General features: G+C 39.2%; 5 non-coding genes and 1 pseudogene across 5 annotated transcripts; all 6 read right to left on the minus strand.

Moving 5' to 3' along the window:
• Positions 1-127: 127 nt before the first annotated feature.
• Positions 128-4083, minus strand: LOC138914734 (large subunit ribosomal RNA). Its single transcript, XR_011420546.1, has one exon. It is a non-coding gene; the product is annotated as a large subunit ribosomal RNA (ribosomal RNA).
• Positions 4084-4481: 398 nt separating this feature from the next.
• LOC138914726 (5.8S ribosomal RNA) lies at positions 4482-4660 on the minus strand. Its single transcript, XR_011420538.1, has one exon. It is a non-coding gene; the product is annotated as a 5.8S ribosomal RNA (ribosomal RNA).
• Positions 4661-5283: 623 nt separating this feature from the next.
• Positions 5284-7279, minus strand: LOC138914731 (small subunit ribosomal RNA). Its single transcript, XR_011420543.1, has one exon. It is a non-coding gene; the product is annotated as a small subunit ribosomal RNA (ribosomal RNA).
• A 4513-nt stretch (positions 7280-11792) lies between these two features.
• Positions 11793-20983, minus strand: LOC138914735 (large subunit ribosomal RNA; annotated as a pseudogene).
• A 398-nt stretch (positions 20984-21381) lies between these two features.
• LOC138914737 (5.8S ribosomal RNA) lies at positions 21382-21560 on the minus strand. Its single transcript, XR_011420547.1, has one exon. It is a non-coding gene; the product is annotated as a 5.8S ribosomal RNA (ribosomal RNA).
• A 623-nt stretch (positions 21561-22183) lies between these two features.
• Positions 22184-24178, minus strand: LOC138914727 (small subunit ribosomal RNA). Its single transcript, XR_011420539.1, has one exon. It is a non-coding gene; the product is annotated as a small subunit ribosomal RNA (ribosomal RNA).

The raw sequence follows: 24178 nt of genomic DNA on the forward strand, positions 1-24178 counted from the left end.
GTTAAATATATTTAAATAAAATGTATTTAAATATAATTATTATTTTATTATATATATATTTGATTATATATATATATTCTGACTTAAAAAAGCCAAAAAAATAAACACAATTAATTTATGTTTATTATCGAATCATCAAGCAAAGGATAAGCTTCAGTGGGATCGCAGTATGGCAGCTGCTCAACCACTTACAACACCTTGCCTGTTACAAAAGTCGTTTACAATTGATTCTAGGCTTTGTCATTGTATTAAATAATGCTTTTATATGTAACTAGCTCGGCATCAGGTGATCGAAGATCCTCCCATTTACTATGTTACAAATTACATTGGCATCACATCCATTGTCGTTTATAAAGTAAATTATAAACTTTTAAATGGTTTAGAAGCCATACAATGCAAATTGCCCCTTATTTATCATTGCAGTCCAGCACGGATACGACCTTAGAGGCGTTCAGGCATAATCCAACGGACGTAGCGTCATACCACTGTTCGCTCGAACAAGTATTGTGCCATTGGTCCGTACCTGCGGTTCCTCTCGTACTACGCAGGAATGCTGTCGCAACAACGTTTTGTCATTAGTAGGGTAAACTAACCTGTCTCACGACGGTCTAAACCCAGCTCACGTTCCCTTGCATGGGTGAACAATCCAACGCTTGGTGAATTTTGCTTCACAATGATAGGAAGAGCCGACATCGAAGGATCAAAAAGCGACGTCGCTATGAACGCTTGGCCGCCACAAGCCAGTTATCCCTATGGTAACTTTTCTGACACCTCTTGTTAAAAACTCTTTAAACCAAAAGGATCGATAGGCCGAGCTTTTGCTGTCCCTGTGTGTACTGAACACCGAGATCAAGTCAGCATTTGCCCTTTTGCTCTATGTGTGGTTTCTGTCCGCACTGAGCTGGCCTTGGGACACCTCCGTTATTATTTGAGAGATGTACCGCCCCAGTCAAACTCCCTACCTGGCAATGTCCTTGAATTGGATCATACCTGAGTAATTGGAGTTATACCAAATTTTCAAATCAAAAATACATAAATGCACCGTTTTATTAAAGAATTTGTTTGCGATTATATAACAAACTCGTGATACTTTGATCAAGAAGCTTGCATCAAAACCCAATACCATAAGATATAATAAATATATCCGTATAATGGCTAGGAAATGATACACGTTCCATTTAATCAAGTAAGTAAGGAAACAATAAGAGTAGTGGTATTTCATTGACGATACCAAACCGAAGTCTAATATCTCCCACTTATTCTACACCTCTTATGTCTCCTTACACTGCCAGATTAGAGTCAAGCTCAAAAGGGTCTTCTTTCCCGCTAATTATTCCAAGCCCGTTCCCTTGGCTGTGGTTTCGCTAGATAGTAGATAGGGACAGTAGGAATCTCGTTAATCCATTCATGCGCGTCACTAATTAGATGACGAGGCATTTGGCTACCTTAAGAGAGTCATAGTTACTCCCGCCGTTGACCCGCGCTTACTTGAATTTCTTCACTTTGACATTCAGAGCACTGGGCAGAAATCACATTGTGTCAACACCCGCTAGGGCCATCACAATGCTTTGTTTTAATTAGACAGTCGGATTCCCCAAGTCCGTGCCAGTTCTGAATTGATTGTTAATTGATAATCGTTATAATTAATAAGAACTAATTGGTTTGACCCAATTAGTATTCTTAAAAATTTTAGCAAGAAAGTTCCACAATTGGCTACGTAACTAACTATCCGGGGAACAAGTAACTAACATAAATGCTAGAAACTCTATTTACCCAGAACGAGCACATAAACCATGTTATTGTTTCCCAATCAAGCCCGACTATCTCAATCTTCAGAGCCAATCCTTATCCCGAAGTTACGGATCTAATTTGCCGACTTCCCTTACCTACATTATTCTATCGACTAGAGACTCTTCACCTTGGAGACCAGCTGCGGATATTGGTACGGCCTGTTGAGAAGTTTGCGTGTCCCCACCATAAATTTTCAAGGTCCGAGGAGAAAATATCGACACAACAGTATATGTCATGCTCTTCTAGCCCATCTACCATATCTCTCTGCGAAAGACTTCCATGGTAGTACGGCTATAAAACAGAAAAGAAAACTCTTCCGATATCTCTCGACGGCTTCTTTATGGTCGTTCCTGTTGCCAGGATGAGCACGAGGCCCATATTTAATAACAAACGGATACTCAACAGGTTACGGAATTGGAACCGTATTCCCTTTCGTTCAAAATTATTCAAGTATATTATATTAGCTTGATTTGTATATATTGCGTTTTTGGTTTTACTTGAAAATTTTCGGCTTTCGCCTTGAACTTAGGACCGACTAACTCGTGATCAACCACTGTTCACACGAAACCCTTCTCCACTTCAGTCCTCCAAGGTCTCATTCGATTATTTGCTACTACCACCAAGATCTGTACCAATGGCAGCTCCATGCAGGCTTACGCCAAACACTTCTACGCATACCATTGTACCTTCCTACTCACTAAAGTTTCAAAATTTATATCACAAGTAATATAAATCATCTACTTTAGCGGTAATGTATAGGTATACAACTTAAGCGCCATCCATTTTAAGGGCTAGTTGCTTCGGCAGGTGAGTTGTTACACACTCCTTAGCGGATTTCGACTTCCATGATCACCGTCCTGCTGTTTTAAGCAACCAACGCCTTTCATGGTATCTGCATGAGTTGTTAATTTGGGCACCGTAACATTACGTTTGGTTCATCCCACAGCGCCAGTTCTGCTTACCAAAAGTGGCCCACTGGGCACATTATATCATAACCTTAAACTTCATATCAAGAAAGTTAAGGTTCTTACCCATTTAAAGTTTGAGAATAGGTTAAGATCGTTTCGACCCTAAGGCCTCTAATCATTCGCTTTACCAGATAAGATTATTTTATATAATATTAAAATGCACCAGCTATCCTGAGGGAAACTTCGGAAGGAACCAGCTACTAGATGGTTCGATTGGTCTTTCGCCCCTATACTCAATTCTGACAATCGATTTGCACGTCAGAACTGTTTCGGTCTTCCATCAGGGTTTCCCCTGACTTCAACCTGATCAAGTATAGTTCACCATCTTTCGGGTCACAGCATATATGCTCAAGGTACGTTCCAGTTAGAGGCATAAATAATATAAATATCATTATACATAACTATATAGAACGCCCCGGGATTGTGTTAATTAGCTATAAATAGTTAAAAAACTAATCCCATTATTAGTCAAGTTAATTACGCTATTAGGTTTATATCCCAATAACTTGCACATATGTTAGACTCCTTGGTCCGTGTTTCAAGACGGGTCCCGAAGGTATCCTGAATCTTTCGCATTGTTAATCCTACAAGTGCATATAATAAACACAAAAATCAATGATAATCATGCCATTATATAATTCCGAAAAATTAACGCACTGTATTCATATAAATCTATCAGCACTTTATCAAATTAATAACATTTATTCTGTGTTAAAATGCAAGCAATTTAATTTGAATAAACTATAAGTTATATTTTATGATAAATTTGGTATGCTAATAGATTACAATGTCCTTATATGGAAAAAATGCACACTATTATCATAATATTGTTTAAATATTACAATTTTAATGATGAATTTTCCATAACGGATATTCAGGTTCATCGGGCTTAACCTCTAAGCAGTTTCACGTACTGTTTAACTCTCTATTCAGAGTTCTTTTCAACTTTCCCTCACGGTACTTGTTTACTATCGGTCTCATGGTTATATTTAGTTTTAGATGGAGTTTACCACCCACTTAGTGCTGCACTATCAAGCAACACGACTCTTTGGAAACATCATCTAGTAATCATTAACGTTATACGGGCCTGGCACCCTCTATGGGTAAATGGCCTCATTTAAGAAGGACTTAAATCGTTAATTTCTCATACTAGAATATTGACGCTCCATACACTGCATCTCACATTTGCCATATAGACAAAGTGACTTAGTGCTGAACTGATTTCTTTTCGCTCGCCGCTACTAAGAAAATCCTTGTTAGTTTCTTTTCCTCCCCTAATTAATATGCTTAAATTCAGGGGGTAGTCCCATATGAGTTGAGGTTGTATATAACTTTTATTTGCAATTAATTCTTTATATATAATGATAAAACATTTTATTAAATTCGTTTAAAGCTGACGTATATATATATTAATGGCATTTATTTGTAACGAATTAACGAAGAATAATAATATTGTCAACGTTTTTCATATTTCAAATCATTAATAAGAGACAATTCTAGATAATATTTTATGCTAGACATTTCTCAGTATTATTTGATTGAAAAAGAAAATATTCCTCTTCGTTTTTCTCAAAGTTTAATTACTATTGTGAGATAATGTTTTTCATATATTTGTTAATATTATGAATAAAATAATTAAATTATTTTTATCCAATAATATACCATATGCTTATAAAATTTTATTATAAAATTTGTATAAACAACTTAATTAGCATAGTCTTACAACCCTCAACCATATGTAGTCCAAGCAGCACTATAAAATTAATTAAAGTACATAACAGCATGGACTGCGATATGCGTTCAAAATGTCGATGTTCATGTGTCCTGCAGTTCACACGATGACGCACAGTTTGCTGCGTTCTTCATCGACCCATGAGCCGAGTGATCCACCGCTTAGAGTTTTATAATATTGGTTTTAAATTTGGTCAAATATGTTTTTATTGAAAGAAATTAAAAATACACCATTTTACTGGCATATATCAATTCCTTCAATAAATGTATTTATATACCTAAAATAAATGCTGCGAAATGTCTTAGTTTTATATAAACAATATATATCAAAGTATTATTTGTAATGGCATTTGTTTGTTAATATATATTGATAATTTTATATAAAACATTAACCTGAAACCAGGTACAACATTGTATATTTTAGGTTGTTGCATTATCCAATGTATGATCATCATCAAATTAGTTGGCCAATACATCTCGCAACGCGTGTATATTATGGTCCATATACACACAAAAGTTTATAATAAATATATAAAATATATTTTATTATATTAATAATTCGATTTGCTTGTTCGAATTTTATGTTTGTTTCTATTTAATTTATTTGTAATAATATTATATTATTACAATATTTCGATTTGCTTGTTCGAAATTTATTTGATCTTTTACTTTTAAGATCATATTTTTGGTATAATTATTATTATAATTATTATGTATATATATATATATATTGGTAATTTGTATTAAATTTGTATTAACAAATTTTTTTATTAACGGTAAGGATATTATACAATAATGATCCTTCCGCAGGTTCACCTACGGAAACCTTGTTACGACTTTTACTTCCTCTAAATAATCAAGTTCGGTCAACTTTTGCGAAACAACCGTAACACACAAGGCGTCACAGTGATCACGTCCGGAGACCTCACTAAATAATTCAATCGGTAGTAGCGACGGGCGGTGTGTACAAAGGGCAGGGACGTAATCAATGCGAGTTAATGACTCACACTTACTGGGAATTCCAAGTTCATGTGAACAGTTTCAGTTCACAATCCCAAGCATGAAAGTGGTTCAGCGGTTTACCCGGACCTCTCGGTCTAGGAAATACACGTTGATACTTTCATTGTAGCGCGCGTGCAGCCCAGGACATCTAAGGGCATCACAGACCTGTTATTGCTCAATCTCATTATTGCTAGACGCAATTTGTCCATTTAAGAAGCTAGTGTCCTTATAATGGGACAAACCAACAGGTACGGCTCCACTTATATAAACACATTCAAACACAATAAACATTTTACTGCCACCATGAATGAAGGCTATATAAGCTTCAACACCATAATCCTGAAGATATCTATTTAATATATTTGAGTCTCGTTCGTTATCGGAATTAACCAGACAAATCACTCCACGAACTAAGAACGGCCATGCACCACCACCCATAGATTCGAGAAAGAGCTATCAATCTGTCTTACACACTTATGTTCGGACCTGGTAAGTTTTCCCGTGTTGAGTCAAATTAAGCCGCAGGCTCCACTCCTGGTGGTGCCCTTCCGTCAATTCCTTTAAGTTTCAGCTTTGCAACCATACTTCCCCCGGAGCCCAAAAGCTTTGGTTTCCCGGGAAGCGACTGAGAGAGCCATAAAAGTAGCTACACCCAATTGCTAGCTGGCATCGTTTATGGTTAGAACTAGGGCGGTATCTGATCGCCTTCGAACCTCTAACTTTCGTTCTTGATTAATGAAAACATCTTTGGCAAATGCTTTCGCTTAAGTTAGTCTTACGACGGTCCAAGAATTTCACCTCTCGCGTCGTAATACTAATGCCCCCAAACTGCTTCTATTAATCATTACCTCTTGATCTGAAAACCAATGAAAGCAGAACAGAGGTCTTATTTCATTATCCCATGCACAGAATATTCAGGCATTTGAAGCCTGCTTTAAGCACTCTAATTTGTTCAAAGTAATTGTACCGGCCCACAATAACACTCGTTTAAGAGCACTAATGCAGGTTTTTAAATAGGAGGAACATATGAAAAAATACAAGTATTTAAACACATATAAGAACTCCACCGGTAATACGCTTACATACATAAAGGTATAGTACTAACCACAATTGTAAGTTGTACTACCCGTATGAAGCACAAGTTCAACTACGAACGTTTTAACCGCAACAACTTTAATATACGCTATTGGAGCTGGAATTACCGCGGCTGCTGGCACCAGACTTGCCCTCCAATTGGTCCTTGTTAAAGGATTTAAAGTGTACTCATTCCAATTACAGGGCCTCGGATATGAGTCCTGTATTGTTATTTTTCGTCACTACCTCCCCGAGCTGGGAGTGGGTAATTTACGCGCCTGCTGCCTTCCTTAGATGTGGTAGCCGTTTCTCAGGCTCCCTCTCCGGAATCGAACCCTGATTCCCCGTTACCCGTTGCAACCATGGTAGTCCTAGATACTACCATCAAAAGTTGATAGGGCAGACATTTGAAAGATCTGTCGTCGGTACAAGACCCATACGATCTGCATGTTATCTAGAGTTCAACCAATATAACGATCTTGCGATCGCTTGGTTTTAGCCTAATAAAAGCACATGTCCCATAAGGTTCATGTTTTAATTGCATGTATTAGCTCTAGAATTACCACAGTTATCCAAGTAACTGTTAACGATCTAAGGAACCATAACTGATATAATGAGCCTTTTGCGGTTTCACTTTTAATTCGTGTGTACTTAGACATGCATGGCTTAATCTTTGAGACAAGCATATAACTACTGGCAGGATCAACCAGAATAATGTTTTCGTTCATATTTCATTCATATTTTTTGAATAGAAATTAGTAATATAAATATAATAGATTTTATTTCCATTTTATATGTTCGGTTTTTCTTAAATATTGATTTTAATTCAATATTTTTTTTTGCTTTGTGAAATAATTCTATTTTAATTCGAATACGGCCATTTTTATATGGCATTCGTATACGTTCTTTAATTTTTACTTGTTTCGCCACTAATATAACAAGTTTATAATTGATGTTGAAGAAAAAGTACAACTTTTTTATAACACAATTTTCAATATATATTGTTCTTTCTATAAGTTTTTATTATATTATATATACATATTTCATTCTAAAATATCATTTTTGTTCAACATACATAATTATTGTATCCACACATGTACAATTTTTGTTTAACCAATATAAATATTGAGTTAAATCATTTGCATTTTGATGATAAATTTAAAATTTATCTTTTCCATATAACTCTCTGGTAATATATGATATAAAACCGAGCGCATATGAAATTATTTTGATCACTAATATTGCAATTATATTTTATTATAATGCTTTTTGTAAACACATTGTACCGGCAAGCGATACTCTGTGCCCAAACGACAGGGGATATAATAATTTAATATAAATTATCATATATACCTGCCACCAAAGATTAACGATAAAAGTCGGAAACAATTTGTTATTCTATATATAATAGAAACTTGACCTCTGTTTCACCTTTTTATCATGGGTTTATAATATTAACCACGTAGCCAAGTCTTAATTTCATTTAAGAAACAAATTTATACGGATAATATTTTGATTTTAATATATGTTGTTCTATTGATAACAAAAGTATATATTATAATATATTTTGTTCAATAGTAGATGGACTACTTACTGTACCATCCTTATTTTTATTATTATTGATATACATTATATTGACAACAGCATATGATATTCATATGGTTTGTTCAATAATTAATTGGTGGACAACCACTGACCATCCTATAGTAGTTTTTGGCCACGACGTCTAAATATCGAAATTATTTAATTCCGTTTGCCACCCATACGATAGATATTAACTATCTATAATAATAATGTGTACACATAAAATATTATATGTATATATATAGACCAACAGACAAGCACTTCACCCTATAGTAGTTTTTGGCCACGACGTCTATATATCGGGCATATTTAATTCTCTTTGCCACCCAACCAAAGATATTCACTTTTTTATATAAAGTATTATTTGATCATATTAATATAACCAATTATTTCTGCCATATTCATATAATTTCTTTATGAATTATTTTTTGGTCATATCCATATAATCTATATGCCGTATCCATATAATGAATACGGCATATCCATACAACTAGCCATATTTGTATGTCAATGTATATTTTATTATACATTTTTTTTCTTTCTACATATAATATGGTATTTCCATATCGCTATAATTGAATTATATGTATAAGATATCATTTATATATAGCATTGCCAAAATAATATGATAAACATAAATTTTGAACAATACGGCCGGTCGGCGAGCACTGCCTCCCTATATATGTTTTTGGCCACGACGTCTAAATATTGGGTATTTTTCGTACTGCGGCCCCGGTGTATGTAAATTGGGCATATTTCGTACTGATGCCAACATATCTATATGACTCATTATTTTCTTCCATATCAATATAACTTCTTTTATTTCCATATTCAAGTAATTTCTTTATTTGCCATATCAATATAAAATATTTTTAGGTCATAGTTATAAAATCTATATGCCGTATCCATATAATGAATACGGCATATCCATACAACTACCCATATATGTATGTCAATGTATATTTTATTATACATTTTTTTTCTTTATACATATAATATGGTATTTCCATATCGCTATAATTGAATTATATGTATAAGATATCATTTATATATAGCATTGCCAAAATAATATGATAAACATAAATTTTGAACAATACGGCCGGTCGGCGAGCACTGCCTCCCTATATATGTTTTTGGCCACGACGTCTAAATATTGGGTATTTTTCGTACTGCGGCCCCGGTGTATGTAAATTGGGCATATTTCGTACTGATGCCAACATATCTATATGACTCATTATTTTCTTCCATATCAATATAACTTCTTTTATTTCCATATTCAAGTAATTTCTTTATTTGCCATATCAATATAAAATATTTTTTGGTCATATTTATATAATCTATATGCCGTATCCATATAATGAATACGGCATATCCATACAACTAGCCATATTTGTATGTAAATCTATATTATATTAAACATTTATTATCTATAAACATATAATATGGTATTTCCATATCGCTATAATTGAATTATATGTATAAGATATCATTTATATATAGCATTGCCAAAATAATATGATAAACATAAATTTTGAACAATACGGCCGGTCGGCGAGCACTGCCTCCCTATATATGTTTTTGGCCACGACGTCTAAATATTGGGTATTTTTCGTACTGCGGCCCCGGTGTATGTAAATTGGGCATATTTCGTACTGATGCCAACATATCTATATGACTCATTATTTTCTTCCATATCAATATAACTTCTTTTATTTCCATATTCAAGTAATTTCTTTATTTGCCATATCAATATAAAATATTTTTTGGTCATATTTATATAATCTATATGCCGTATCCATATAATGAATACGGCATATCCATACAACTAGCCATATTTGTATGTCAATGTATATTTTATTATACATTTTTTTTCTTTATACATATAATATGGTATTTCCATATCGCTATAATTGAATTATATGTATAAGATATCATTTATATATAGCATTGCCAAAATAATATGATAAACATAAATTTTGAACAATACGGCCGGTCGGCGAGCACTGCCTCCCTATATATGTTTTTGGCCACGACGTCTAAATATTGGGTATTTATCGTACTGCGGCTCCGGTGTATGTAAATTGGGCATATTTCGTACTGATGCCACCATATCCATATAACTTATTTTTTGTTCTATATCTATATAATTATCCATATCCACACTACAACTTAGTATTTTTCCCATATGCATATAACTCATTATTTAGCATATCAATATAACTAATTTTTTTCCATATCCATACTAGAACTTATTATTTCTTTAATATCCATATAACTCAATATTTTTTTATATCCATACTAGAACTTATTATTTTTCCCATATCCATACTAGAACTTATAAATTTTCCCATATTCATATAACTAATTTTTTTCATATCCATACTAGAACATTAAATTTTTTGCCATATCTATATAACTCATTTTATTCCATATCCATACTAGAACTTATTATTTCTTTAATATCCATATAACTCAATATTTTTTCATATCCATACTAGAACTTATCATTTTTCCCATATTCATATAACTCATTTTTCCATATCCATACTAGAACTCTGTATTCTTTTCCATATCCATATAACTCATTTTTTTTTTCATATCCATACTAGAACTTATTATTTTTCCCATATCCACATAACTCATTTTTTTCATATCCATACTAGAACTTGTTATTTTTCCCATATCCATATAACTCATTTTTTTTCATATCCATACTAGAACTTAATATTATTTTCATATCCATATAACTCATGTTTGGACTTGGAATATTTTTATACACGTCACTAATAGGATGACGATTCAGTTGGCTACCTTAAGAGGTACATATACTTGCATATGTCTCTTACTTGTATGTTCGGACTTAGAATATTTTTATACACGTCACTAATAGGATGACGATTCAGTTGGCTACCTTAAGAGGTACATATACTTGCATATGTCTCTTACTTGTATGTTCGGACTTAGAATATTTTTATACACGTCACTAATAGGATGACGATTCAGTTGGCTACCTTAAGAGGTACATATACTTGCATATGTCTCTTATTTGCATGTTCGGACTTAGAATATTTTTATACGCGTCACTAATAGGATGACGATTCAGTTGGCTACCTTAAGAGGTACATATACTTGCATATGTCTCTTACTTGTATGTTCGGACTTAGAATATTTTTATACACGTCACTAATAGGATGACGATTCAGTTGGCTACCTTAAGAGGTACATATACTTGCATATGTCTCTTACTTGTATGTTCGGACTTAGAATATTTTTATACACGTCACTAATAGGATGACGATTCAGTTGGCTACCTTAAGAGGTACATATACTTGCATATGTCTCTTACTTGTATGTTCGGACTTAGAATATTTGTATACACGTCACTAATAGGATGACGATTCAGTTGGCTACCTTAAGAAGTACATATACTTGCATATGTCTCTTATTTGCATGTTCGGACTTAGAATATTTTTATACGCGTCACTAATAGGATGACGATACATATGGCTACCATTGTTAAATATATTTAAATAAAATTTATTTAAATATAATTATTATTTTATATATATATATTTTATATATATATATATTCTGACTTAAAAAAGCCAAACAAAATAAACACAATTAAATTTATGTTTATTATCGAATCATCAAGCAAAGGATAAGCTTCAGTGGATCGCAGTATGGCAGCTGCTCAACCACTTACAACACCTTGCCTGTTACAAAAGTCGTTTACAATTGATTCTAGGCTTTGTCATTGTATTAAATAATGCTTTTATATGTAACTAGCGCGGCATCAGGTGATCGAAGATCCTCCCAATTTACTATGTTACAAATTACATTGGCATCACATCCATTGTCGTTTATAAAGTAAATTATAAACTTTAAATGGTTTAGAAGCCATACAATGCAAATTGCCCCTTATTTATCATTGCAGTCCAGCACGGATACGACCTTAGAGGCGTTCAGGCATAATCCAACGGACGTAGCGTCATACCACTGTTCGCTCGAACAAGTATTGTGCCATTGGTCCGTACCTGCGGTTCCTCTCGTACTACGCAGGAATGCTGTCGCAACAACGTTTTGTCATTAGTAGGGTAAAACTAACCTGTCTCACGACGGTCTAAACCCAGCTCACGTTCCCTTGCATGGGTGAACAATCCAACGCTTGGTGAATTTTGCTTCACAATGATAGGAAGAGCCGACATCGAAGGATCAAAAAGCGACGTCGCTATGAACGCTTGGCCGCCACAAGCCAGTTATCCCTATGGTAACTTTTCTGACACCTCTTGTTAAAAACTCTTTAAACCAAAAGGATCGATAGGCCGAGCTTTTGCTGTCCCTGTGTGTACTGAACACCGAGATCAAGTCAGCATTTGCCCTTTTGCTCTATGTGTGGTTTCTGTCCGCACTGAGCTGGCCTTGGGACACCTCCGTTATTATTTGAGAGATGTACCGCCCCAGTCAAACTCCCTACCTGGCAATGTCCTTGAATTGGATCATACCTGAGTAATTGGAGTTATACCAAATTTTCAAATCAAAAATACATAAATGCACCGTTTTATTAAAGAATTTGTTTGCGATTATATAACAAACTCGTGATACTTTGATCAAGAAGCTTGCATCAAAACCCAATACCATAAGATATAATAAATATATCCGTATAATGGCTAGGAAATGATACACGTTCCATTTAATCAAGTAAGTAAGGAAACAATAAGAGTAGTGGTATTTCATTGACGATACCAAACCGAAGTCTAATATCTCCCACTTATTCTACACCTCTTATGTCTCCTTACACTGCCAGATTAGAGTCAAGCTCAAAAGGGTCTTCTTTCCCCGCTAATTATTCCAAGCCCGTTCCCTTGGCTGTGGTTTCGCTAGATAGTAGATAGGGACAGGTGTCCATCGGATCCCTCCGAAGCTTATTTAACGTGGCGTGTTCCACACTGAAGGGATTACAACCACGGCACTCTTATACACCCACAAGTGAGTGTATAGTGCAATGTGTCTAGGTTAAGCGCCAGACCAACGCCCCGGACTAGAAGCTATAGCTATGTACATAGCAACCACCCCGGTAGCAATTCGAATGCTTACTTGTCGGGCAAGCACTCCCCCTTGCTGAGGAGCGGGATCTATCTAAATCCCTACTGATCTATGGGTCACAGCACCCGAGTTGTATGACGCAACTCCACGTCGAGCCCGAAGGCTCTACCCGCGATATGGGTGTCAACCACAGCCACCACGATACTCCCACTAGGGGGCCGACCTCAATGAGCAGCCTTGGAACTGCTCAACCCGTGGTACCGAAATTACAGGCTCGGTAGGCCTCACCCCTTAAGCTCCGACAAGCTCGGATGGGGCACCCATGCCATATTAGTCGCCTCCTACGACAAGCTATGACAAGCTGTGGTAGAATTCTTCGCCGCTAGCCACACAGCAGGGGTGAGTTGGGCTAGAGCCCAGCGCCTGTGGTTCGCCTTCCATCCGTCGTAGCCATCCTTCGCCTCAAAAAGGCAGCATCCGCGAAAACTTCTAGGAGACGCATCCGTTCTGGGGTCTCTACTACTCCCGCGACGATCCATCTTCCTTGGTCCTGGACAATTCCGAGAGCATCGAGGTCACGCAATTCATTGTACAGCCGGCATTCACATAACACGTGAAGCCAGCTCTCGTCAACCTCCCCACATGAGCATGCGGTCGTGGTGCTGAGAGTCCTGTCGTGCAAGAATGCGTTTAGCGACCCGTGTCCTGTCAGTAAGAATCCGGCTTTTAGAGTAAAGACAAAGTCTTTCCTCTTGTAGACAAACGCTGCCTCTGGGAAGAATTCGCGAGTCACATGCCCGTGATCCGCGCTATCCCATCTGAGCTGCCACTCATTTAGCAGACGCTCGTCTAGCAGAGCCATCTTTTCCTTCCAGTTCATCCCGGTCATATCCAGTCCATGCAGCCAGTCGTTGGTATCCAGGGGGATTTCCTTCCGTAGTTTGAACTTCAAAGCAGACCGATGAGCGTCAAGATCCATTGGAGGAGCACCAGCAAGCACCTGCAGTGCCACGGTGGACACTGTGCGGCATACCGGTAGGCATCCCAAAAGGATGGTCCTCTGGCACGAGGTGAGGAGTTTTAGGGATTTACCCCTACTCACCGCCTTGTACCATACCGAGGCACCAAAGAGTGCACATGGCATCATGAGTCCCCTATATATGGTCCTCTTTGCGCGGGAACTGAGTCCCCAATCAACTCGAAGCACCCGTGCTAGCCCCGCGGCGACTCCAGTCAGCCGATCTCGAATTGCCGAGATATGCGGGAGGAAACTCAACCGCTCGCCGACTAAGATGCCCAGGTACCGGTATTTTTCGACATACGGTAGGCTTGCTCCAGCAAAACGCACCGTTGGTCTCCTTCGTTGCGAAAGCTTCCCTTTCAGCAACATGATTGCCGTCTTGCTGGTGGACACGCTCACTCCAACTTCAGATCCCCAGGCTCCCACGATGCTCATCAACTGCTCGCCTTTTCGCTCCAGATCAGCACGGGAATTCCCGTCAACGAAAAGTAGCAAGTCATCTGCATACGCGCTCACAGCACAATGTGGCTCTAGGCGCTGAAGCAGCACATCCATCAGAAGGTTCCAAATGAATGGACCACTAATGGACCCTTGCGGGCAGCCCCGTGTAACCGAGACTGTGGCTGCTTCATACCTGCTGATGATACTTGCCCTTCGGCCGGAGAAGTAGCTTTTCCACAAGCTTATCTCACGACAGCCGACGTCGACAAGCCGATCGAGCACTGCGCTCCACTCCACATTGTCGAATGCTCCCTTGAAATCGACAAAAATTCCAAGGACGTATTGCGACGTGGTGTTGGCAACTGTGGTTGTGGCATGCCTCCAGGCATCCTCCACGCAGCGTCCAGGCCGAAATCCAAATTGCCATCTGCAGCCATCCGGTAGCACATCCTTGAGTCGATTCACCATGAGTCCTTCGAGCACCTTTCCGAACACTGGCAAAAGGCATATGCCACGATAGGACGAAGGATCGCTCCTGTCCTTGTCGGGCCCCTTTAACAGCGGTATCACTCTCGGGTGTTTCCACTCGTCAGGGAAGTATCCTTCCGAGAGGCATCGAGAGTACAGCGACGTCAGGTGCTCCGGAATGGCACGCCATACCTCCTTGACGATGCCACCCGTGATGCCATCCATACCCGGAGATCTCCGACTTTTCAGTCTGGAGACGCAGGTCGCCACCTCGAAGGATTCGAGAATTGGCGGGGCACCAGGGTGTACGTCCACGCGTGCAGTCGACTCCGCAACTGGAAAGAAGTGGCGAAGAAGCACGTTTGCGCAGTCGAGCCAATTTACGATAAGCGCGCCGTTCGACCGAAGACATCCGAGATCGGTTGTCTTCTTCCGGCCTCGGCATATTCGGTAGACGTGCCCCCATGGATCATCTTTGTGCCGTCCCACGAAGTCCCGCCAGTTTTGCTCCTTTGTCGTCAGGATAAGCTTCTTGTACTGGGCTGAAGCAAGCCTCAGACCAGCAACAAGTTGCACAGCATCATCGGTACCACTCCGACGAGCTTCCTGCAGCCTCCGCCTCAGTCTCCGAACCTCTTGGCGTTTGGTACTCAGTTCAGGATTCCACCATATTACTTTTCTCCTTTCTGCAGGCATCCTGCGCCCCATCACTCTGTCGCACACGTCCTGTACGGTAGAGCGGAGGGCAGACACTCGTTCGTCCAACGGCGATTCCTCCAGTTCCTCGAGACCTCTTGCTGCACTCCTTAGCTCCTCACCGAATCTTCGCCAACTTACATTGGAGAGTCTCCATTGCGGTACCGGAGCTAGGCTCTCAACGGCCCTATTGGGATCTGGAGTAACCTCAACAGTGATAATGTTGTGGTCACTGAGATCCCAGAAGTCGACTCTCCATTCGAACATAGCCCATGCTCGCGCTGCGTCGTTGGCGAAGGTCACGTCGATATCACTACTGGAGCGAATATTATCGAACGTGAACACCTGGCTGGCTGTGTTGAGCACACAGGCACCGCTTGCAATGATCCACTCGGTCAAGTGCTGTCCCCGTTCGCGACGATGACTATCTCCAGAGTTGGGTGGAGATTTACTAAACCACATGGGGGACACGGCGTTAGCATCTATTCCAAGGATTGTCGGTGTCGTGCTGGCCAGCAGCAGGACCGAATCCAGGTAGTCGGTGTAGGGCTCCAGAGCAGCTCTATGCCGGCAGTATGCGGAGGCCAGAAAGATAGTGCCGTATCTTCCCGTGACACTCACGCACACTCCGTACTCCGTCGTCAGGCTCTCGATGGGCATGCAGATGGCATTTGCATCATCCACTATGATTGCGGCTTTCCTCCTCTTGTCTGCGAAGACCCTCATCCCTCCAGGGAGTCCAGTCATTCTTCCAGCTGTGTCCACGTAGGGCTCCTGGACTAGTGCGAACAGGTGGCCAGCATCTCTCACCTGCTTGGCAAGCTCGATGAAAGCGCAACGGCCTTTGCCACAATTTGCTTGGATGAAGCTGAACATATTAATGTCTAGCTTGCACCCTTGCTATCACCGCGCCGTATATCGGGCAACCTCCCGAGAGCATATAATGTCCTGAGGGAAGCCCTTTATGCCGGCAGTTACGGCAATCCACCGGGTTACAACATTGTACCGCTTTGTGGCCATCCTGTCCGCACTGACGGCAGACCTGCTTCGTATACCTGCAGTTGTCAATCTTGTGGTCGAATCCCAGGCAATTATGGCAAGCGTAGGTGCGCACTTGCCGCCGACAGCGATAAGAGAACCACTTGATGTAAACTCTGCCACCATCTAGAAGGCTCAGCGCCTGGTCGTCTACTTCCAGTGTCACGTTAATTGTGGCACCGTTGGCAGTAGACCAGGGCTTTGTGGTCAAAACCACCGCTTTCTGAAACTGCTTCATCGACCAATCCTCAAAGTTTTTCTCTTTGAGTTCCAGCATAAATTCCTCGTGTCCTATGGTGGTGTCAACGTCTTGCACAATCACCCGAGGTTTTATAATCGGATTCCTCGACACCTTAAGGCCCACCTCAGCGAACTTTGCAGATGCGACAACTTTGGTCATTTCTGCTCGAGATGGCGTGCGAATAATAGCACCGCCTCTCTTCAGCTCACGCACCTCATGAACCCTAACGCCCAGGGCGGGCGCAACCTCCTTGCGGATTTTGTCCGCAATCTGCCTTCCCGAGAGGGTGGGATCGTCGCCGGCAACGACCGCTGACCACGTTTCGCGAATGTTCACGCTCCGTGGTGCGGCTACGGGGGGAGCAGGTTGGCCAACAAGATGCGCGCCTCTTGCAGCAGTAGTTGCATAGGAGGCAGCCGAGACGACCGGTGTTGGCGTTGGTTGTCTGCTTGCACGATCCTCGAGGACTCCAATGTGAATCATCATAGCACTGATAATCTCCTCATACCTGTTGAAATTATTCTGGATTTTTCCAGCCAGTTTTGAGCTGGTCGTCGAGGCAACCAATACTTTCGCGAACGAGGTCCGGATGTCCGCCAATTCTCGTGCTATGGCACCGCTTCCCATCTTTACCTTCTCCATGATGGAGACTACCGGAATATCTGGGGTAACAATGGATGCAGTATCCGGGGCGTCAATAGTCGCAGCGGCGTTTTCAGCGGCGTTCAGAGCAGCATTCACAGGGTCAGCTGAACTTGCGGCAATCGCAGCAGCACTCGGCATCTCCATCCATAATGGCTCATTTTCTTCATCTAAAGACACTGGCGTGTCCTTTGTCCCACCAATAGCTGGAACCTTTGCCCGTGATGCATCTCTCGGCGGCCCCATACTGCGTTTTCCCCTAGCGCGCACGGTCCTTCCACGGGCTGAACTGCGGCTGCTCCCATGTTCACTCCCAGACTCGCTAACATCCATATTGGATGGAACCCCGACTCTATTTTGCTGATCTGGTATCCCAATCAGCTGATTTGCTGAAATTCCAATGCTCGAACCACTTATCAAAGTCACACACCTTTGTCCAATTTCCGTACCAAATATATGACAAATAGCAAAGTCACAATTACCTTTCAGACAACTGTCAAATAAAATATGCCTAAATGAGGCAAATATGAAAACAAAATTCACAAAATGAAAAACGCGAAATATCACTCAACCGCACAGTTTTTCATGCAGAAAAAACCGAAAACGTTTTCACAGGCAATAAACACGAATTTTGGTGCTAGTTTCAGCTATGTAGCTAACCGGGGACTGTTGTTTTTGAATTAACTAACGGAGCGCACGAAAACACACGTCTGCTCACTCGAGCAATCCAAAATCGACTGAGTAGATAGGGACAGTAGGAATCTCGTTAATCCATTCATGCGCGTCACTAATTAGATGACGAGGCATTTGGCTACCTTAAGAGAGTCATAGTTACTCCCGCCGTTGACCCGCGCTTACTTGAATTTCTTCACTTTGACATTCAGAGCACTGGGCAGAAATCACATTGTGTCAACACCCGCTAGGGCCATCACAATGCTTTGTTTTAATTAGACAGTCGGATTCCCCAAGTCCGTGCCAGTTCTGAATTGATTGTTAATTGATAATCGTTATAATTAATAAGAACTAATTGGTTTGACCCAATTAGTATTCTTAAAAATTTTAGCAAGAAAGTTCCACAATTGGCTACGTAACTAACTATCCGGGGAACAAGTAACTAACATAAATGCTAGAAACTCTATTTACCCAGAACGAGCACATAAACCATGTTATTGTTTCCCAATCAAGCCCGACTATCTCAATCTTCAGAGCCAATCCTTATCCCGAAGTTACGGATCTAATTTGCCGACTTCCCTTACCTACATTATTCTATCGACTAGAGACTCTTCACCTTGGAGACCAGCTGCGGATATTGGTACGGCCTGTTGAGAAGTTTGCGTGTCCCCACCATAAATTTTCAAGGTCCGAGGAGAAAATATCGACACAACAGTATATGTCATGCTCTTCTAGCCCATCTACCATATCTCTCTGCAAAAGACTTCCATGGTAGTACGGCTATAAAACAGAAAAGAAAACTCTTCCGATATCTCTCGACGGCTTCTTTATGGTCGTTCCTGTTGCCAGGATGAGCACGAGGCCCATATTTAATAACAAACGGATACTCAACAGGTTACGGAATTGGAACCGTATTCCCTTTCGTTCAAAATTATTCAAGTATATTATATTAGCTTGATTTGTATATATTGCGTTTTTGGTTTTACTTGAAAATTTTCGGCTTTCGCCTTGAACTTAGGACCGACTAACTCGTGATCAACCACTGTTCACACGAAACCCTTCTCCACTTCAGTCCTCCAAGGTCTCATTCGATTATTTGCTACTACCACCAAGATCTGTACCAATGGCAGCTCCATGCAGGCTTACGCCAAACACTTCTACGCATACCATTGTACCTTCCTACTCACTAAAGTTTCAAAATTTATATCACAAGTAATATAAATCATCTACTTTAGCGGTAATGTATAGGTATACAACTTAAGCGCCATCCATTTTAAGGGCTAGTTGCTTCGGCAGGTGAGTTGTTACACACTCCTTAGCGGATTTCGACTTCCATGATCACCGTCCTGCTGTTTTAAGCAACCAACGCCTTTCATGGTATCTGCATGAGTTGTTAATTTGGGCACCGTAACATTACGTTTGGTTCATCCCACAGCGCCAGTTCTGCTTACCAAAAGTGGCCCACTGGGCACATTATATCATAACCTTAAACTTCATATCAAGAAAGTTAAGGTTCTTACCCATTTAAAGTTTGAGAATAGGTTAAGATCGTTTCGACCCTAAGGCCTCTAATCATTCGCTTTACCAGATAAGATTATTTTATATAATATTAAAATGCACCAGCTATCCTGAGGGAAACTTCGGAAGGAACCAGCTACTAGATGGTTCGATTGGTCTTTCGCCCCTATACTCAATTCTGACAATCGATTTGCACGTCAGAACTGTTTCGGTCTTCCATCAGGGTTTCCCCTGACTTCAACCTGATCAAGTATAGTTCACCATCTTTCGGGTCACAGCATATATGCTCAAGGTACGTTCCAGTTAGAGGCATAAATAATATAAATATCATTATACATAACTATATAGAACGCCCCGGGATTGTGTTAATTAGCTATAAATAGTTAAAAAACTAATCCCATTATTAGTCAAGTTAATTACGCTATTAGGTTTATATCCCAATAACTTGCACATATGTTAGACTCCTTGGTCCGTGTTTCAAGACGGGTCCCGAAGGTATGCTAATAGATTACAATGTCCTTATATGGAAAAAATGCACACTATTATCATAATATTGTTTAAATATTACAATTTTAATGATGAATTTTCCATAACGGATATTCAGGTTCATCGGGCTTAACCTCTAAGCAGTTTCACGTACTGTTTAACTCTCTATTCAGAGTTCTTTTCAACTTTCCCTCACGGTACTTGTTTACTATCGGTCTCATGGTTATATTTAGTTTTAGATGGAGTTTACCACCCACTTAGTGCTGCACTATCAAGCAACACGACTCTTTGGAAACATCATCTAGTAATCATTAACGTTATACGGGCCTGGCACCCTCTATGGGTAAATGGCCTCATTTAAGAAGGACTTAAATCGTTAATTTCTCATACTAGAATATTGACGCTCCATACACTGCATCTCACATTTGCCATATAGACAAAGTGACTTAGTGCTGAACTGATTTCTTTTCGCTCGCCGCTACTAAGAAAATCCTTGTTAGTTTCTTTTCCTCCCCTAATTAATATGCTTAAATTCAGGGGGTAGTCCCATATGAGTTGAGGTTGTATATAACTTTTATTTGCAATTAATTCTTTATATATAATGATAAAACATTTTATTAAATTCGTTTAAAGCTGACGTATATATATATTAATGGCATTTATTTGTAACGAATTAACGAAGAATAATAATATTGTCAACGTTTTTCATATTTCAAATCATTAATAAGAGACAATTCTAGATAATATTTTATGCTAGACATTTCTCAGTATTATTTGATTGAAAAAGAAAATATTCCTCTTCGTTTTTCTCAAAGTTTAATTACTATTGTGAGATAATGTTTTGCATATATTTGTTAATATTATGAATAAAATAATTAAATTATTTTTATCCAATAATATACCATATGCTTATAAAATTTTATTATAAAATTTGTATAAACAACTTAATTAGCATAGTCTTACAACCCTCAACCATATGTAGTCCAAGCAGCACTATAAAATTAATTAAAGTACATAACAGCATGGACTGCGATATGCGTTCAAAATGTCGATGTTCATGTGTCCTGCAGTTCACACGATGACGCACAGTTTGCTGCGTTCTTCATCGACCCATGAGCCGAGTGATCCACCGCTTAGAGTTTTATAATATTGGTTTTAAATTTGGTCAAATATGTTTTTATTGAAAGAAATTAAAAATACACCATTTTACTGGCATATATCAATTCCTTCAATAAATGTATTTATATACCTAAAATAAATGCTGCGAAATGTCTTAGTTTTATATAAACAATATATATCAAAGTATTATTTGTAATGGCATTTGTTTGTTAATATATATTGATAATTTTATATAAAACATTAACCTGAAACCAGGTACAACATTGTATATTTTAGGTTGTTGCATTATCCAATGTATGATCATCATCAAATTAGTTGGCCAATACATCTCGCAACGCGTGTATATTATGGTCCATATACACACAAAAGTTTATAATAAATATATAAAATATATTTTATTATATTAATAATTCGATTTGCTTGTTCGAATTTTATGTTTGTTTCTATTTAATTTATTTGTAATAATATTATATTATTACAATATTTCGATTTGCTTGTTCGAAATTTATTTGATCTTTTACTTTTAAGATCATATTTTTGGTATAATTATTATTATAATTATTATGTATATATATATATATATTGGTAATTTGTATTAAATTTGTATTAACAAATTTTTTTATTAACGGTAAGGATATTATACAATAATGATCCTTCCGCAGGTTCACCTACGGAAACCTTGTTACGACTTTTACTTCCTCTAAATAATCAAGTTCGGTCAACTTTTGCGAAACAACCGTAACACACAAGGCGTCACAGTGATCACGTCCGGAGACCTCACTAAATAATTCAATCGGTAGTAGCGACGGGCGGTGTGTACAAAGGGCAGGGACGTAATCAATGCGAGTTAATGACTCACACTTACTGGGAATTCCAAGTTCATGTGAACAGTTTCAGTTCACAATCCCAAGCATGAAAGTGGTTCAGCGGTTTACCCGGACCTCTCGGTCTAGGAAATACACGTTGATACTTTCATTGTAGCGCGCGTGCAGCCCAGGACATCTAAGGGCATCACAGACCTGTTATTGCTCAATCTCATTATTGCTAGACGCAATTTGTCCATTTAAGAAGCTAGTGTCCTTATAATGGGACAAACCAACAGGTACGGCTCCACTTATATAAACACATTCAAACACAATAAACATTTTACTGCCACCATGAATGAAGGCTATATAAGCTTCAACACCATAATCCTGAAGATATCTATTTAATATATTTGAGTCTCGTTCGTTATCGGAATTAACCAGACAAATCACTCCACGAACTAAGAACGGCCATGCACCACCACCCATAGATTCGAGAAAGAGCTATCAATCTGTCTTACACACTTATGTTCGGACCTGGTAAGTTTTCCCGTGTTGAGTCAAATTAAGCCGCAGGCTCCACTCCTGGTGGTGCCCTTCCGTCAATTCCTTTAAGTTTCAGCTTTGCAACCATACTTCCCCCGGAGCCCAAAAGCTTTGGTTTCCCGGGAAGCGACTGAGAGAGCCATAAAAGTAGCTACACCCAATTGCTAGCTGGCATCGTTTATGGTTAGAACTAGGGCGGTATCTGATCGCCTTCGAACCTCTAACTTTCGTTCTTGATTAATGAAAACATCTTTGGCAAATGCTTTCGCTTAAGTTAGTCTTACGACGGTCCAAGAATTTCACCTCTCGCGTCGTAATACTAATGCCCCCAAACTGCTTCTATTAATCATTACCTCTTGATCTGAAAACCAATGAAAGCAGAACAGAGGTCTTATTTCATTATCCCATGCACAGAATATTCAGGCATTTGAAGCCTGCTTTAAGCACTCTAATTTGTTCAAAGTAATTGTACCGGCCCACAATAACACTCGTTTAAGAGCACTAATGCAGGTTTTTAAATAGGAGGAACATATGAAAAAATACAAGTATTTAAACACATATAAGAACTCCACCGGTAATACGCTTACATACATAAAGGTATAGTACTAACCACAATTGTAAGTTGTACTACCCGTATGAAGCACAAGTTCAACTACGAACGTTTTAACCGCAACAACTTTAATATACGCTATTGGAGCTGGAATTACCGCGGCTGCTGGCACCAGACTTGCCCTCCAATTGGTCCTTGTTAAAGGATTTAAAGTGTACTCATTCCAATTACAGGGCCTCGGATATGAGTCCTGTATTGTTATTTTTCGTCACTACCTCCCCGAGCTGGGAGTGGGTAATTTACGCGCCTGCTGCCTTCCTTAGATGTGGTAGCCGTTTCTCAGGCTCCCTCTCCGGAATCGAACCCTGATTCCCCGTTACCCGTTGCAACCATGGTAGTCCTAGATACTACCATCAAAAGTTGATAGGGCAGACATTTGAAAGATCTGTCGTCGGTACAAGACCATACGATCTGCATGTTATCTAGAGTTCAACCAATATAACGATCTTGCGATCGCTTGGTTTTAGCCTAATAAAAGCACATGTCCCATAAGGTTCATGTTTTAATTGCATGTATTAGCTCTAGAATTACCACAGTTATCCAAGTAACTGTTAACGATCTAAGGAACCATAACTGATATAATGAGCCTTTTGCGGTTTCACTTTTAATTCGTGTGTACTTAGACATGCATGGCTTAATCTTTGAGACAAGCATATAACTACTGGCAGGATCAACCAGAAT

Source organism: Drosophila takahashii, unplaced genomic scaffold, assembly GCF_030179915.1.
Source record: "Drosophila takahashii strain IR98-3 E-12201 unplaced genomic scaffold, DtakHiC1v2 scaffold_86, whole genome shotgun sequence".
Lineage (NCBI taxonomy): Eukaryota > Metazoa > Arthropoda > Insecta > Diptera > Drosophilidae > Drosophila > Drosophila takahashii.